Consider the following 16,087-nt stretch of genomic DNA (forward strand, 5'->3'; position numbering starts at 1 on the left):
GCACAGAGTGCTGGACTGACCATAGACTTATCCTCTCCAGGCTAAACGGTAGCATTCAACAAAAGCAGGGGACCCAAAGCACCTTTTTCAGTAGTGCTATCAGAAGAGTCAAAATCAACGGATTAGAGTTCTCCTTGTGTGAACAATTTGTTACTGATTTTGAGGGAACCAGTACTGGTAACAGTGGAGCAGAAAAGAAGTAGGCAGCTTTCAGAGATTTGGTACAAAGCACCACATTTACTTACCTGGGCCAGAACACTCACAAACATGAGGATTGTTTTGATGAAAATAATGGGGGAATTAGAAGCTACTAAGTGAAAAATGAGAACTCTACAGGCTCTACCAGCAGGATAGTTCATTTGCCTCTAAAAAGGCAGTATTTAATTCCATCAGATGTAAAGTGCAAGTGAAGCTTAGAGAGATGCAGGATTCTTGGCTCTGTAAGAAGAGAGATGAAACGCAGTTTCATGCTGATAGTAACAATCTAAAGTATTTTTACAATGCCCTGAAGGCTCTTTGTGGGCCAAAGAACTTTGGTGCATCTTAACTACTCAGCACTGATGAAGCCACACTGATAAGGATGTTATCCTGGAGAGACAGGCCAAACGCTTCCAACCAGTGCTGAAGCCATTGACTGTATACCTCAGGTTGAAGTCAATCTCTAGCCAAATTTCCAGTTGAAGAAGATGTTTTGAATGCTATTAGGCTCTTCTCATGTGGCAAAGTGCCTGATACTGATTCTATTCCAGCTGAGATTTACAAGGCAGGGCGTCTACTGCTCATATAAAGACTGACTGAAATCTTCCATGTTATATGACAAGAGGAGGTTATCCCCCCAGGAGTTCAAGGATGCCTCCATTGTCCATTTCTATAAAAGAAAAGAAAATTGTCCTGTGGCAATCACGGGGTGGGGGTGGGGGGCGGTTCTCACTTAGTCATTGCTGGCAAGATTCTTGCCAGGGTCCTCTTTAATAGGCTGATCCTTCACCTGGAAGATAGCCATCTACCTGAGGGCCAGTATGGCTTCAGAAAGGACTGAGGAATGGTCAATGTGGTATTTGTTGTCCAACAACTCCAAGAGAAATGCCAGGAGCAGAACAGAGGTCTGTATGTAATGTTTGTTGATCTGACCAAGGCCTTTGATGCTGTCAGTTATAAGGGCTTGAGGAAGATTATGGCAAAGTTTGGTTGCCCGGAATTCATCAGTATTGTACACCATTTCCATGACAGCATGCTTGCCCGGGTTCTAGATAATAGATGATGGTCTCACATTTTCCCAGTCACCAAAGAAGTGAAGCAAGACTGTGTGCCTGTTTCCATGCTTTTTAAAATGATGTTTTCAGCCGTGTTGTCAGATGCCTTCAATGGGGATGAAAATGGCATCAAGGTCAAGTACCACACTGATGGTAAATTGTTTAACTTGAAAAGGCTACAAGCCAAGACTAAAGTGGAGGGAAAGTTGGTGCATGACTTTTTGTTCACAGATGATAGTGCACTCAGTGCAGCCTCTGAGGCTCAGATGCAACAAAGAATGGATTGATTCTCTACCACTCACACTAATTTTGGCTTAACAATTAACACCAAGAAAACAGGAGCTCTTTACCAGCCAGCACTGCGCCATCCATATGTGGCTCTATTGGTTATATCAAATGGAGAGATTTTGAATGCTGTGGATAAGTTCATTTACCTTGACAGTATACTTTCCAGAAACGTACACACAGATGATGAGGTGGATGCACCCATTGCCAGAACAGCTCAGTGTTTAGGAAATTCCAAAGGAAAGTGTGAGAGAGAAGAAATGTTAGGCTGCCTACCAAACCGAAGGTCTACACAGCTGTTGTGCTGACCTCATTGTTGCATGGCTGTGAAACCTGAACAGACTACCAGCACCATGCCAGGAAGCTGGATTGCTTCCATCTGAATTGTCTTACGAAAATTCTGAAGATCACCTGGCAAGATAAGGTACTGGACACCGAGGTCCTTTCTTGAGTTGGATTGTCAAGCATCCAAACTGTACTGTAAAGAGTGCAGCTCTGAGAGGCTGGCCACATTGTTTGACTAGCACATGTACTCTTTCCTAAAAGACTATTTTACAGAGAACTCACACAAGGCAAGCCCTTACATGGAAGTCAGAAGAAGTGATCGAAGGACACTCCAAAGGCCTCTCTGAAGTACTTTGAGATTGATTGTGAGACACGGGAGACATTGGCACAGGACCGCCCAGCATGGCGCGCCCACAGCAGAGAAGGTGCTGTGCTCTGCGAGCGAAGCAGAATCGCAGTGGCCCAAAAGAAACGGGAGATGCCCCAAGTTAGAGACATCTCCACTCCAAATGTCATGTGCTCTCTTTGGGCCTGACCTGTGGTAGAGCCTTCCAAGCTCATATGGCTCTAATCAGCCACAGTCGTACACACTCTATCTTGACCTCCGGCATAGTGGTGCCACTTTGGTCCTCTTTGAGAATGAAAGACAAACAATGTGCAGCACCCACCTTGCTAACGAACCTTCCCAAATGAGGATCACCTTGGCAGAGCATGAAGATATGTAGATGGAAGAAGGCACCTTCTCATTGAGAAGATGGCAATATGGTGTGGGGAAAGAACCCTGGCTTTGGAATCAGAGGAGCTGGGTTTAAATCTCAATGCTGCTGCTTATTCCCTGACACCGAGCAGGTTGCTTTACACATTTTGACCTCATCTTCCTCAGCTGCAAAATGAAAATCCAGACCAGGGATTCTTGAACTTAAAAAAAAGATAACTGCATTTCCATATAATTGGTCTCATTCATAATTCTATGCATTTTATTTTATGTATTATTCAGAGAAGGTGTCTAGAGGTTTCAGCAGACTACCTAAAAGGTCTAATACACAAAAAAAGTTTAAAAATTCCTAGTCTATATGACCACTAAGGTCTCTTCCAGCCCTAGGTTCTGTGATTCAATGACCCTATAGTTTTTTGGTGCTGAGGCTCTCTCCTTTTTTCAGTCTTGCTCCTTCCCTCTCTCCCTTTATTTCAGACAAAGGGATAATGGGGCTGTTTTTGGGACAAAAACCCAGCAAGTCTGTGGCTTAAAGATATTGATTAATTGCAGGCTGATACAAGGAGTAGAGCTAGAAATGATGGTATTGCTGCTGGGACTTGCCAGTCCACCCTTCTTGTATTAGCACTGGGGCCTGGGGCCCTGGCTGCCTGAGGGAGTTGAGGAGCCCCTGAAAAGGAATGAAAGGGCAGAAAGAAACTTCATCATTATCATAACATTGCCTCGTCTCGTCCTGTGCTCAGGAAGGAAAGACATCAGGAAACCCATTACGTTTTGTTGATCAGCATCTGACCACTTGGGCAGAAAGAGGAAATGGAAGAGGAATTCAGGAAACAGATAACCAATCTGGTACATAGACTCAATATAGCCAAGGTAGGAGACTTCAGTTATCTAGACATCTGCTAGAGCTCTCTCTAACCAAAGCAGACCCTTAGTGACCATAACAAGAAAAAGGCACTCCAAAGAAAGGCACATATAATCCCTAACCTCGAGGAACTTACATCTGGATGGAGGAGACCACAAATAAATAACTAGATTCATGCAAAAAATTTACAGAATAAATACAAGGTGATCTCAGAGGGCAAGGCTGGAGTGGGATGTGTAGGACTGGGAAAGACCTCTCACAGAATGTGGGATTTGAGTTGGGTCTTGAAGGAAGCCATGGAAGCTAAGAGGCAGAGATGACACAGACTTCCAAGCATTGAGAACAGGGAGAACAGGGGTGTCATGTGTGGGGAACAGTAAGTAAGCCAGTATATTTGAAGGGGAATAAAGTGTAAGAAGGTAGGAAGGGCTATAAATGCTGAACAGACGAGTTTATGTTTGATCCTGGAAGTAACAGGATGTCACTGAAGCTCATTAATGGCAGGGGTAAGGGGGTGATATGGTCAGGCTTATGCTTTAAAAATCCTAGCTGAGTGGAGGGCGGATTGGACTGGGGACAGAATGGAGGAAGGGAGACCAGTTAGAAGGCAATTATAATAGTCCAAGTGACAGGTGATGATGGCTGAGCTAGGGTGGTGTCTATGTGAACGGAGAAAAAGTATGTGAGGGTAGGAGGCAAGTGATATCAAAATAAATGTTGAAGTTCCCAAGGACTGGGACAGGACATGGGAAGGAAAGAAAGACTGTGGGCCAGGCACTGAACTCAGTGAGGAAGGAAGGAGCATGTCCTCAGTACTGATGTATAACAGCCACTAGGATCTGGGAAAAGAGATAAATTGGGATAACGTAAACCTCAAAGAGGAGACGCTGCTTAGTGAAAGTGGTAGAGGGAGAGTCTAAAAGAGGTGATACAAGCGAGGAATGTTCCAATTCCTCCATCATGATGAAGGAGTTGGCAGCCAATACTGGAAAAAAGTGGCAAGGGAAATGGTCTCACAAGAAGAGAGGTAGGTCCCATCTCCGTCTCTGAATGATAGAAGACGGAAGGAGCCAGAGGAGTTTTAAAATGAAAGGAGCGTGCTAATTATGGAGCAAGCATTCCATAAGGCACAGCTGGAGGGGTAGGCAGATCCGGAGTGGGATATTGGAGGGGTAGAGTTGAGGTGGATAAGAGGAAGGGGGCAGCAAGTTTGGAGATGAGGAATCGTGTTTGTGCTGTAATAGTCCAGGGTCCAGAATCACTGAAGAGTGTGCGAACAACTATAGAGAAATTAATCCAGACAGGGTATCAGTGGTTAGAAAAAGATTCAGTGAGTGATGCATGCGATTAGGTTGTTTTAGGTCCTTTCTTGAGACCAACCATGTGGCAAATGGAGATGTTGTGTCCCGTGAGGCCACCAAATAGCAGGCAGGCGGAGGTCAAGGTGTGAGCCTGGTTAGGAGACAGTGATGCCTTGCCTGCCCAGAAGAAAACTCTTGGGGGAGTGAGTTGGAAGTGTTCTTATCCCCAGTGGGTGTTCCAGTGCTGGAGATGGCCCTAGAACAGGGCTGGAAGGAAGTCAGGAGGCCAAAGTTATCCTCCTGTGGGTAGCCTGGCATTAGAGATGTGGCTCTAATGGTGGTGATTACAAAGGGCTAGCGTAACTTCATCAAGAGCAAATCATGTCAGATTATCTTCATAGAGTAACTAGTCTGATATACTCATGAAATATGATATACTTTACCTATATTTTAGCAAACCATTTGATGAAGTCTTTCATTACATTCTCTTGGAAAAGATGGAGAAATATGGAGCAGATAATAAAACAATCAGATGGTCTAGAAACTGATTGAATGGCTGGATCCAAGGAGTAGTCATTAATGATTTAATGTTAACTTAGAGGTAAGCTACCGGTGAAGTGCCCCAATGTGACCTGTTCTATTTAAAATTTTAAATATTATGTTATGTTATGTTATATATTATGTTATATTATGGTATGGCATGGTACATCATGTCATATTGTAATTTAAATGTGAATGTTGTTTTATTATATGTAATTATCTTTATATGATATGCATATTGTATGTGTGTGTGTGTATATAATGTACTAGTGGAGCATGCTGATTGGAGAGAGAGAGAAATACACAAACAGAGATAGGAGAGAGGTAGAGAGAGGGGGTACGGGGAGAGAGGGAAGGAAAAAAGCGTCTTCCTTTAGTATTCAAAAATCAGCTTCACAAGTACAAGATCAGGAGGTGGCATGACTAGACAGTCATTCACCCTAAAATGCACCCAGGGAATTTTAGTGTATGAGGATGACAGGAGATGACAATGTGATCTGGAAACCAAAGAATGTGTTACTTTAAGAGGCATGGCATCCAGGCCTAGTGAGGGAATGATCCTACTCTTCTAGGAGGCCAAGGAGAGGCTCATAGGGAGGTGTGCGTGAGCTGCAACATATAACCAAAGAGAGGCCTATGGTGGGGAGTGCATGGGTTACAACAAATAATCAAGGCTGAAACATATACTTAAGAAGAATAGTAGTAAGAGATCACCAAAGAAATGTATACTAGAAAGAGAAGATGGGCAGGTCACCTGGTGAGATGAGAGATGGACAGATAAGTCAGTAGAAATTGAGGAAAGCCTCTATCCATTAGGGGGACTCTTGGAGGCAAATTTCTGAGAGCATGTGGGCAAGAGTTGCATAGGAGGGAAAGACATGGGTGGGTTGCGATCTGCACCATTGAAGAGACCTCAGATCTAGGAGATCATAAATCCATTGGAGGAGCCCACCTTGGGTCAGGTCACATTTGTAGATACTGTGCTCAGGTCTTGGCACCACGTTTTAGGAAGGGCATTGATAAACCGGTGAACAACCAACGTGTAACCAGAGTGGTAAAGGAGCTTGAATGTGGGCCACAAGAACTGGCCGTAAGAAGGAGGTAAAGCTCTTTGGAAGAGAAGACTTAGGTTGGACACAAGAGTGGTCTTTAAGTATGTGAGAAAAGGATTACACGTGCTGTTTGGCCTCAGAAGGCAGAACTAGCAACAGCAGGTAACAATTGTAAGGAGACACATTTAAGTTTGAAGGAAGAAAATGCTTGTTAATAATTGGAGCTCTTCTAAAAGTGGAATGAGCTGGCCTGGTTTCTCCCTCACGAGAGGTCACCAAGAGAGGATGTATGGCCGCTTGTTGGATGGCATGTAGAAGGGATTCTTTTTGGATATGGTTTGAATTGGAGCCCACTTCCCAGCTCTGAGATTCTATGAACAAGTCTTAATGAGGCACCTACCATGTGGTCGGCTCTGACCTGGCCTATATTGTGAGTGGAACAGGAGAGAAAAGAGGTCCAGTATTTGCTCTCATGAAGCTTGCAGTCTATCTGGGGACACAAGACTCACAGAGAAGAAAGGAAGAACATCACAAGTAAGTAATTATGTGCTAAGCAGTGCAGTCAGGATTCAGGTTCAGGGTAAATACTATAGTTTAGAGAAGGGAGAGGCCAGTATAGGCTGGGCTGGGCTGCAGATAGTCAAGAAAGGTTTCTTGGAAAAGGCAGGGCTAGAGATGTGGCTTGAAACATGACTAGGATTTGTAGAGGAAGACCTTAAACTGACCATCAATCTCTTCTTTTACTCATGTACTGTAGCTAGATTTGGGTCCAAGAGTTAATGACCAAAGGTCAGGGACTGAGAACAAAAGTCAACTTTGAAAGAAGAGAGGTCTAGCCCTTTGGGAGACTGATCAATTAGAGGGATTTTTTCCCTCTAAAGTTGTTCATTTTCAAGCTTCACTTTGGTGCCTTTTGCAGCATGGAGATGACTCTGGTCTTTTGAAAATCATCTCAGCAAAAGACAATTTCCGTCCAGTATTGCCAAATTTCAAGTCTGAGACAAGTAATGGATTTCATGCTTCAAGGACTAGCCAGACTAAGAGGAATGGGACTCATCCTCATGAGTTTGGCCACAAATGAAGGAATTTTCCCAGCCACCACAACTCATGCAGACCTCGGCTGGGTTGTGGAAGAGTTGTGACCTGCATTGGCTGGGAGAATAGCTAACCTCATGAAAGAATGGATGCTGGAACTCTTGGTTATATTCAATATTCGGTGCCCCATGACATAGATAATATGCCCTTCCTTTGCTCCAGTTCCTCCCTGAGTAGCTCTGCTTTGAAATGTCTCGTCCTATTTGCCAAATTCAAGCCTTTCTCTTGGGAATTCTATCCGGGCCAGTTCACCCAGTACCTTTACGAAGGAGATGGTCCCTAGGGTAGGCAGTATGGGGGTTCAAGAAGCACTGCGGACCTGCTCTTTTCTGAATGCTATGAATCTTTGAATTCTGGCTGTACAACACCAAATTCCTTGAGTGCTTTCTGCAATGGCAATTCACCGAACAGATGGGCGTCCAGTGAGAAATGGCTCAACAAATGGTGGCAGGTGAACACAAAGAAAAATTACTAGGCCAAAGGAAGGGAAGAATATAGAGAAGCATGGAATATTTGTATGAATTGATGCAAAATCAAGTAAGCAGAACAAGGGGAGCAATTCACACAATAATTGCAACATTGTAAATGGAAAGAATAATAAAACAAAATGGCCCAGACTGAATGCTGTGGAATTACAAGGATCAATCTTGGCCCAGAAGAAGAGAGGGAAGAAAATTCCTGTTTGCCTTCTTTATGTAGGTAGGGGACTATGATATGTGGAACATTGCACTTGCTATCAGAAATGATGAGCCAGAACTCACTCTCTCTCTCTCTCTCTCTCTCTCTCTCTCTCTCTCTCTCTCTCTCTCTCTCCCTCTCTCTCTCTCTCTCTCTCTCTCTCTCTCTCTCTCTCTCTCTCTCTGCTTTCTCTCTGTCTCTCCTCTCTCTCTCTCTGTCTCTGTCTCTCTTTTATTCTTTGTTACAAGGTATGGCTTTCTAGGGAAGGTTGAGGGGGGATATCTTTGGAAATGAAAGTGATGTAAAACCAAAAGCTATAGAGAAGCCGTTTTAAATGGTGTTTTAGCTCTTTGATCTATAGGGATCAAAGGGAACCTTTGGAAGTTCTGATATGGGAAATCCAATTGATGAGCCAAGTGTACAGAATTCTTATTTCTTTTTCTTTCACTCTTAAGAAATAGTATGTTTCCTATTTGAGTATGCAGGAATGAGAGAGAGAGAGAGAGAGAGAGAGAGAGAGAGAGAGAGAGAGGAGAGAGAGACAGAGAGACAGAGAGAGAGAGAGAGAGACAGAGACAGAGAGAGGAGAGAGAGAGAGAGAGAGAGAGAGGAGAGAGAGAGACAGAGAGAGAGGGAAAGGGAGAGGGAGGGAGAGAGGGGGGAGGGAGGGAGAGAGAGAGAGAGAGAGAGAAGAGAGAGGTGAGAACAAGAGAGGAAAGGAGAGAAGGACAGAGAGAGAGAGAGAGAGAGAGAGAGAGAGAGAGAGAGAGAGAGAGAGAGAAAGAGAGACAGAGAGAGAGACAGAGAGAGAGAGAGAGAGGCAGAGAGAGAGGGAAAGGGAGAGGGAGAGGGAGAGAGAGAGAGAGAGAGAGAGAGATTAAAAAGATGTTTCTACCTGCCATGTGAGTAAGCAGCAAATTTTGTGAATGCAAATCTTGAATTTCCAGAGGCAGAAGCCTACACATTCATCTGCAATGATCTGGAACAACGTGTACATTAGCTTAAACTAGGTCACAGATTTGAGTCAGGTACAGAGAATGAGATGATGAGGGGTCAGTGTCCTAAGGCGAGACTGAACTGGTGACTAGGAAGTGGAAGCCTTTGAAATTCCCATTGATTAGAGATTTGGAGAGGCTGGCCACTTTCTACTCCAAATTTCACCTTGATTTCTTCTGATACAATCTGGGCCTGTAGTTGAGTCCCATACAGCCTCATTCCCTCTTCCCCCCTTCTCTCCTTTTCACGACCTGAATTGTGAGAGAAGGCTCAGGATAAGGTTGGGCAGATGCTCCAGGTTGCAACCCTCAGTTCATTTATTTTCATGCTCTTCTATGACCAATAAATTATGTGGCCACAGTAAGTTGAATGACCAAGTTGTATGAATGTCAGGGGTTGTTCAGGCTGAAAGAGGAAATCCCAGATGTGAGTGTAGGTAGAGCCATAAATTTTTCCATCAAAAAACCCCTCTGGAATAAATTTTATATTATAATTTTATGTGTCATTTTTATCCCTTTAGCTTGAGTTCAAAATCCGTCCAACATTTCAGCAAGAAGCCAAATGGCTTCAGTGGTGGAAGGGGAAGTTGTCAGCCTATTCTCAGGTGGAGCACTGCCTGGTGTCAATGGGGTAACTGTAGCTTTGCAGGATAACTACTCTATTCAGGTACAGAGCTACACTGGGGGCCCGAGTGTAGTGTGACCTTCTGGACAGCCCACACATCGTACTGCCTCTCTTCATGGTTTAGATAGTGACATGCTGACTTTCTGTGTGCTTCAGGAAGACGGCCCATGATCTGGCGTGGGCTGCTTGCTCTAACGCAGCCACCAACCCAATCACAAGAGATATCTATCTAGTGTCACATGTAGCCCTTGAATATCGACTTTTGTTTTTTTCACCTGTGCAACTCTAGATAAGTCATTTAACTTCTTTGGGACATAGTTTCCTCTTCTATAAAATGAGAGGGTTGGGCCAGATGACTGTCAGGGTCCTTCCAACTCTACAATCATGATCCTATAATCCATTTCTACTTCTCTCCACCAAGCCTTGCCCCCCCATCTCCTTAAGCCATAAAATGCAGGAACCCTTCCTTAATCAATCCTACCCAATCCTGAGCCCAGCTTTGCTCTGCCTGTCTTCAGCACATAGTAATCAAATTGCAGGATTATTGGGGTTTGCTCACGCCTGTTGCTGGGTAAGTGCTTTGGAGTGTGTGTGTGTGTGTGTGTGTGTGTGTGTGTGTGTATCTCCCTGAAGAAACCATAAATGCCTTATGAGAAGGTATCTGGTTTTCCTCTTTTGCTGTCTCTCCTCCTGCCCCTGTGGTATCCACACCTCCATAATGCCAGGTGTGAAGGGAGAGCTTTCAAGAGATCAACCCCTGAACTGGCCCTTAGTGAGGACCTGGTCTGACAGGGGAGACTCTATCCCTGTCCTCAGGGACACATGCCCTCACTGGGGAAAGAATGTAAGCAGTAGGAAAGTTAGAAAAGATGGTGTCAGGCTGGCAGAGAGGGCTTGACTATCTCTGTCCAAGAACATCAGCTGGGGGTCTTGACTCAGTGTTGGGGAATCCCAGAATGGATAGAATGGGGCTTGGGGGTGGCTATGTTAATGGATAAAGGGATGGGGTCGGTTCATTAAAGGTCAGAAATGGGGTGCATATGGAGAAGGGACATGCCTGTCTGAGAAACAGCCAGGATCCAGATCAGGCTTGTGGACAGGGCACAGTAATGGCGATGGTGATGGTGATGTACGTGTATGTGTACGTGTGTGTACGTGTATATGTGTGTACATGTGTATGGGCATGTGTGTACACTTGCATGTGTGTTTGTATATGTGTGTGAGCACATGTGAATGTGTGCCTGCACAGGAATGTACATGTGTACGTGGGTGTGACTACATATGTGTATGTACATTTACATGTTATGTGAATGTGAGTGTGAATGCATATGTGAATGTGCATGTATATGTTATGTGGATATGGATGTGCATGCATATGTACACGTGTGTATGTTAATGTACATTCACATGTATGTGCACATGAATGCGTGTGTATATGTGCATGTGTGTGCTGTGCGCATGTATACATGCATGTATGCATATGTGTGCGTGTGTATGTCTATGTGTATGTGAATTGTATACTTGTGCACACGTTTGTAAAGTTTTTGTAGAACCTCCTTGAGGTTTAGCCTCTGGAGCTGGTCTTGCTCCCAGGAGGAGCCCGACGGCCTTCAGCTATCTAGCCCCTCCTATCCCGATGGCTTCATCTCCCACCTCAGCCCAGAACACAAAGCAGGTGGCGGTCTTCCCTTCTCTCCCCTCCCACCCCAGCCCTTGCCCCAGACTGTCTGGGCCGCAGATGTGGCCTTGCTTTATGAGATTGTTCTGAGATTCCTTTCTTGGCCAAATGCTGCTTCAGACGTGCCCATTACCCAGAGCATCCCCTCCTTTACTTCTCTAGCCACTGGGAGGTGGGGGGACTGGTCTTTTCCCACCTCCCACCTTTGGCCCAGGCTCATCCAGAGTTAATGGTGAGGCCAGGCGTCGGCTGCCAGCCAAGAATAGCCTGCATATTTTGGCCTGACTGTCCCCGGAGCCTGTTAGAGGGGCATGAATCACTGGCCGAACCTGCCAAGTGCTCACTTGGGACATGTTTGAAGCCCAGGCCTGTTCTCGGAGCAAAGCAGGAGGTGGCGGTTGGGCTGGGAAGGGAACTGGCTGTATGGACAGGATGGACACAAATAGTCTCTTGAGCCTACTCCTGTCTGGGTCGGGGGATCTGACAGACCCTTTCCTGGCAGCAACATAGAAATGATGTTATTACAGACTCACACAATATTAGAGTAATAGATTCTGAGAATCATAGAATGTGAGAGCTGAACTAGGACTCATCCTACAGTTCCACACCCTCACTTTGCAGAGGGGGAAACTGAGACCCAGAGAAGGGAAGTGACCTCCCTTAGGCTTCACAATTAGTGGCAAAACAGTTCCTAGAAACCAGTTCTCCTGAATGCCCAGTCCATGTCCTTTCCATTATATCATCCTGTTATTTTCTCTTTCCAGCCATCTTCCTCCTCACTCCCTCAACTCTATACCGAACTCTCATGTCCTGAATCAGCTGTAGTGGGAAGAGGGTCAGTGTGAGGTAGGAGCAAAGACTCTGCATTTGAAGTCAACTTACTGACTGTGTGACTTTGGCTGGTGTGGTGGGAAAAGCACTGAACTCAGTCACAGACCAGGACTTGAATGTTAGCTCTGACACTTGTTACTCACATGACTGTGAGCAAATCACTTCCCCTCTACAGGCTTTAGTTTCCTCATCTGTAAAATAAAGGGGATCAGGTTAGGGGGCCTCTATAATCCCTTCCCCTTTCTAAATCTTTCATTCCTATCCTTCCAGATATAAGCCGGGGGGTGACTCTTCTCTAAAGATGGCAGCGTTCTGGTGGGGATTGGGAAGGATCTTTTACCTTGGAACACTCATGGGTGTTTGCTCTAAAGTACCTGTGGGGGGTATCCTGCCTTGGAGACTCTTCCATGGGTGAATAGAATAGAATGTGAATAGAATAGAATGTGAATACCTCTTTCCTTTGTAATTATTTGAAGTCATAAATGGATAAGTAATGTGACAAAGGGGCTAGAAATCTCTGAGACGTCCTTGACTCTGTGTGTGTGTGTGTGTGTGTGTGTGTGAGAGAGAGAGAGAGAGAGAGAGTTGACCTGAAGAAGTAAATGGAGGCAAGTTAATACGGCAGACACATGGACACATTGCTAATATGGTGACCTTATGGGCTTCAGTGGCTTTTGAAAAGAGTCAACAATCCAAGGTAAATAAGCCCATCTTAGAAAAGGAAATTGAACAATCCATTAGCAAACTCCCAAAGCAAAAACCTCAAGACCAGATGCATCTACAAGTGAATTCTACCAAATGCTTAAAGAAAAATGAATTTCAATAACTACATAAACTGTTTGAAAAAATAGGTGGAGTCCTACTAAATTTCTTCTATGACATAAATATGACTTTGATGCTGACACCATGAAGAACAAAAACAGGGAAAGAAAACTATGGATCGATTTCTCTAACAAATATGGATACAAAATTTACATAAAATACTCTCCAGGAGATTATAGCAATACACCACAGAGATCACATGCTCTGACCAGGATAGATTGACACAAGGAAGGCAGGGCTGCTTCAATATTGGGAAAACCAATGGAATCAGAGGTCTTCAAAAGCCCCAGCATCTAGCACAGTCCCTTGAAACCAATCAATGAGCCTTAATCAAGCTCCTACTATGTGCTAGATGTGGGGCATTCAAAGGCATAATTGAGTCAATGCCCCACCCTCAAGTTTACATGGAGGGGGGAGAAGAGACAAGGTTTTATGTGTGTGTGTGTGTGTGCATGTATGTGTGTGTGTGTACACACATATAAAAATATAATATAATGCAATATAATACATACATGTGTGTATATATGTATGCATATGTATACATGTGTATGTGTGTATATATACATTCATTCATTCATTCATTTATCTGTTTATTTATCTATTTATTTGTTGTACACACATGCTTATTTATTTATTTACTCATTCATTTATTTATTTATCTATCCATTCATTCATCTATTTGTTTATTTATTTATCTATTCACTTATCCATGTATTTATTTATTATTTATTTATTACCTGTTTATCTATCTATTTACTTATTTATTTAATTACCTATTTATTCATCTATTTATCTATTTATTTATTTATGTATCTGTTTATCTATACACCAATTCAGGTCACCAGCTTCTCAGCAATATGAGTTTTAGAGTGTTGCTTGTGGATGCTGGGGCATTGAGTGACTTTCCCATGACTGTGTTTGTTTGGGTTTTTGTTTGTTTGTTTGTTTTTGTTTTTGCTTTTAGGCAATTGGGGTTAAGTGACTTGCCCAGGGTCACACAGCTAGTAAGTGTCAAGTGTTTGGTCTGAGGTCGGATTTGAACTCAGGTCCTCCTGACTTCAGGGTCGGTGCTCTATCCATTGTGCCACCTAGCTGTCCCTCCAGGATCATTTTTGACACTCTCTGTTAGAGATGGGACTTGGGTCTTCCTGATTCTGAGGCTACGTACTAGATGCATACATACTAAATAAACGTAAGGTAATTTGTGAGGAGATACAAGCTGGTAACTAGCAGCTGAGGAGATGGGGAAAGGCTAGCTCATTGGTTAGGCAATTTGACACAGAGGAAAAAACACTGGCTTTGCCATAATGGTGAGCCCTTATGTAGCACTTTGAGGTTTGCTAAGCACCTGTTTATCTCATTTGATTTTCACAACAACCCTGTCAGGTAGGTACTTTTATTATCCCCATCTCACAGATTACAAAACTGAGACTCAGAGAGATTGACTTTCCCAGGATCATACAACTGATGGTAGAGTCTGAGGTAGAATTTGGACTCGGGTTTCCTAATGCCTGGAGGCAGCTAGGTGCTTCAGAAGATGGAATGCTGGAGTGAGGAAGACCTCAGTTCAAATCCAGCTTCAGACATGCTAGCTGTGTGACCTTGGGCAAGTCACTTAACTTCTGTTTGCCTTAATCCACAGGAGAAGGAATGGCAAACCACTCCAGTATCTTTGCCAAGAAAACTCCATGAACAGTAAAGTCCACGGAGTCACCGAGTTGGATACAACTGAATCTACTGAACAACAACAACAACAACAACTACTACTACTACTACTACTACTACTACTACGAACTCCAATTCCAGCCCTCTATTCCCCACCTAGATATGAAGGAAAGGAAGGAAGGAAGGAAGGAAGGAAGGAGGGAGGGAGGGAGGGAGGGAGGGAGGGAGGAAGGAAGGAAGGAAGGAGGGAAGGAAGGAAGGAAGGAAGGAGGGAAGGAAGGAGGGAAGGAAGGAAGGAAGGAAGGAAGGAAGGAAGGAAGGGAGGGAGGGAGGGAGGGAGGGAGGGAGGGAGGAAGGGAGGGAGGGAAAAAGGAAGGGAGGGAGGGAGGGAGGAAGGGAGGAAGGAAGGGAGGAAGGAAGGAAGGAAGGAAGGAAGGGAGGGAGGAAGGAAGGAAGGAAGGAAGGAAGGAAGGAAGGAAGGAAGGAAGGAAGGGAGGGAGGAAGGAAGGAAGGAAGGGAGGAAGGAAGGAAGGAAGGAAGGAAGGAAGGGAGGAAGGAAGGAAGGAAGGAAGGAAGGAAGGGAGGAAGGAAGGAAGGAAGGAAGAAAGGAAGGAAGGAAAGAAGGAAGGAAGGAAGGAAGGAAGGAAAGAAGGAAGGAAGGAAGGGAGGAAGGAAGGAAGGAAGGAAGGAAGGAAGGAAGGAAGGAAGGGAGGAAGGAAGGAAGGAAGGAAGGGAGGAAAAAAGTGAAAAGAAAGAAAAAAGAAGGGAGGAAAGGAAAGATGAAAACAAAGAAAGAAATGAAAGATAAAAGGGAGAAAAGGGAAGAAGGGAGGAAGCAAGGAAAGGAGAAAGAAAAAAGATAAGTAGGAAGGAAGGAAAGAGAGAAAGGGTAGGAGGAAGGAAGGAGGGAAGGAAGGAAAGGAAGAAAAGTAACAAGAAAGAGGGAGGGAGTGAAGGAAGAAAAGAAAGAAATGAAACAGGGAGGGAAGGGAAGGAGGAAGGGAGGAAGAAAGGAAAGAAAGGGAAAGAGAGAGAGAAAAAGAAAGAAAAACACACCCTAGAGGATACATCTACAGAGGTCAGACAGTCCCTGCCCTTAAGGAGCTTATATTCTAATGGGCGAGAGGACATTCCTGGAGAGTGGTCATTAAGGAAGGGGAATGGGGTCTGAGAAGTGAGTAGAACAATAGAACAGTTGGTTCACTGTTAACCTTTCCAGGTTTTCCATGGCTCCCACAATCCCCCAAGGGCAAAGACCACCAAGTCCAGCATATCCCTGACCAAGCATCCCATCTGCCAACCCCTGACGAGCCGGTCATCCAGTCTCTTCTTAGGGGGATCCCTCCCCTTCCAGGGACTCTATTGGACAGCTCTCATTTTTGGAGATTTTTCCTTACATGGA

At 44.4% G+C, this 16,087-nt stretch overlaps 1 long non-coding RNA gene across 1 annotated transcript; it reads left to right on the plus strand.

Annotated features, from left to right (window-relative positions):
* Positions 1 to 4,250: 4,250 nt before the first annotated feature.
* On the plus strand, positions 4,251 to 14,890 carry LOC144457888 (uncharacterized). The gene is made up of 3 exons (XR_013487482.1): positions 4,251 to 4,430; positions 5,159 to 5,305; positions 14,663 to 14,890. It is a non-coding gene; the product is annotated as an uncharacterized LOC144457888 (long non-coding RNA).
* Positions 14,891 to 16,087: the final 1,197 nt, after the last annotated feature.

Source organism: Phascolarctos cinereus, unplaced genomic scaffold (genome assembly GCF_003287225.1).
Source record: "Phascolarctos cinereus isolate Bilbo 61053 unplaced genomic scaffold, phaCin_HiC Scaffold_5;HRSCAF=322, whole genome shotgun sequence".
Classification (NCBI taxonomy): Eukaryota; Metazoa; Chordata; class Mammalia; order Diprotodontia; family Phascolarctidae; genus Phascolarctos; species Phascolarctos cinereus.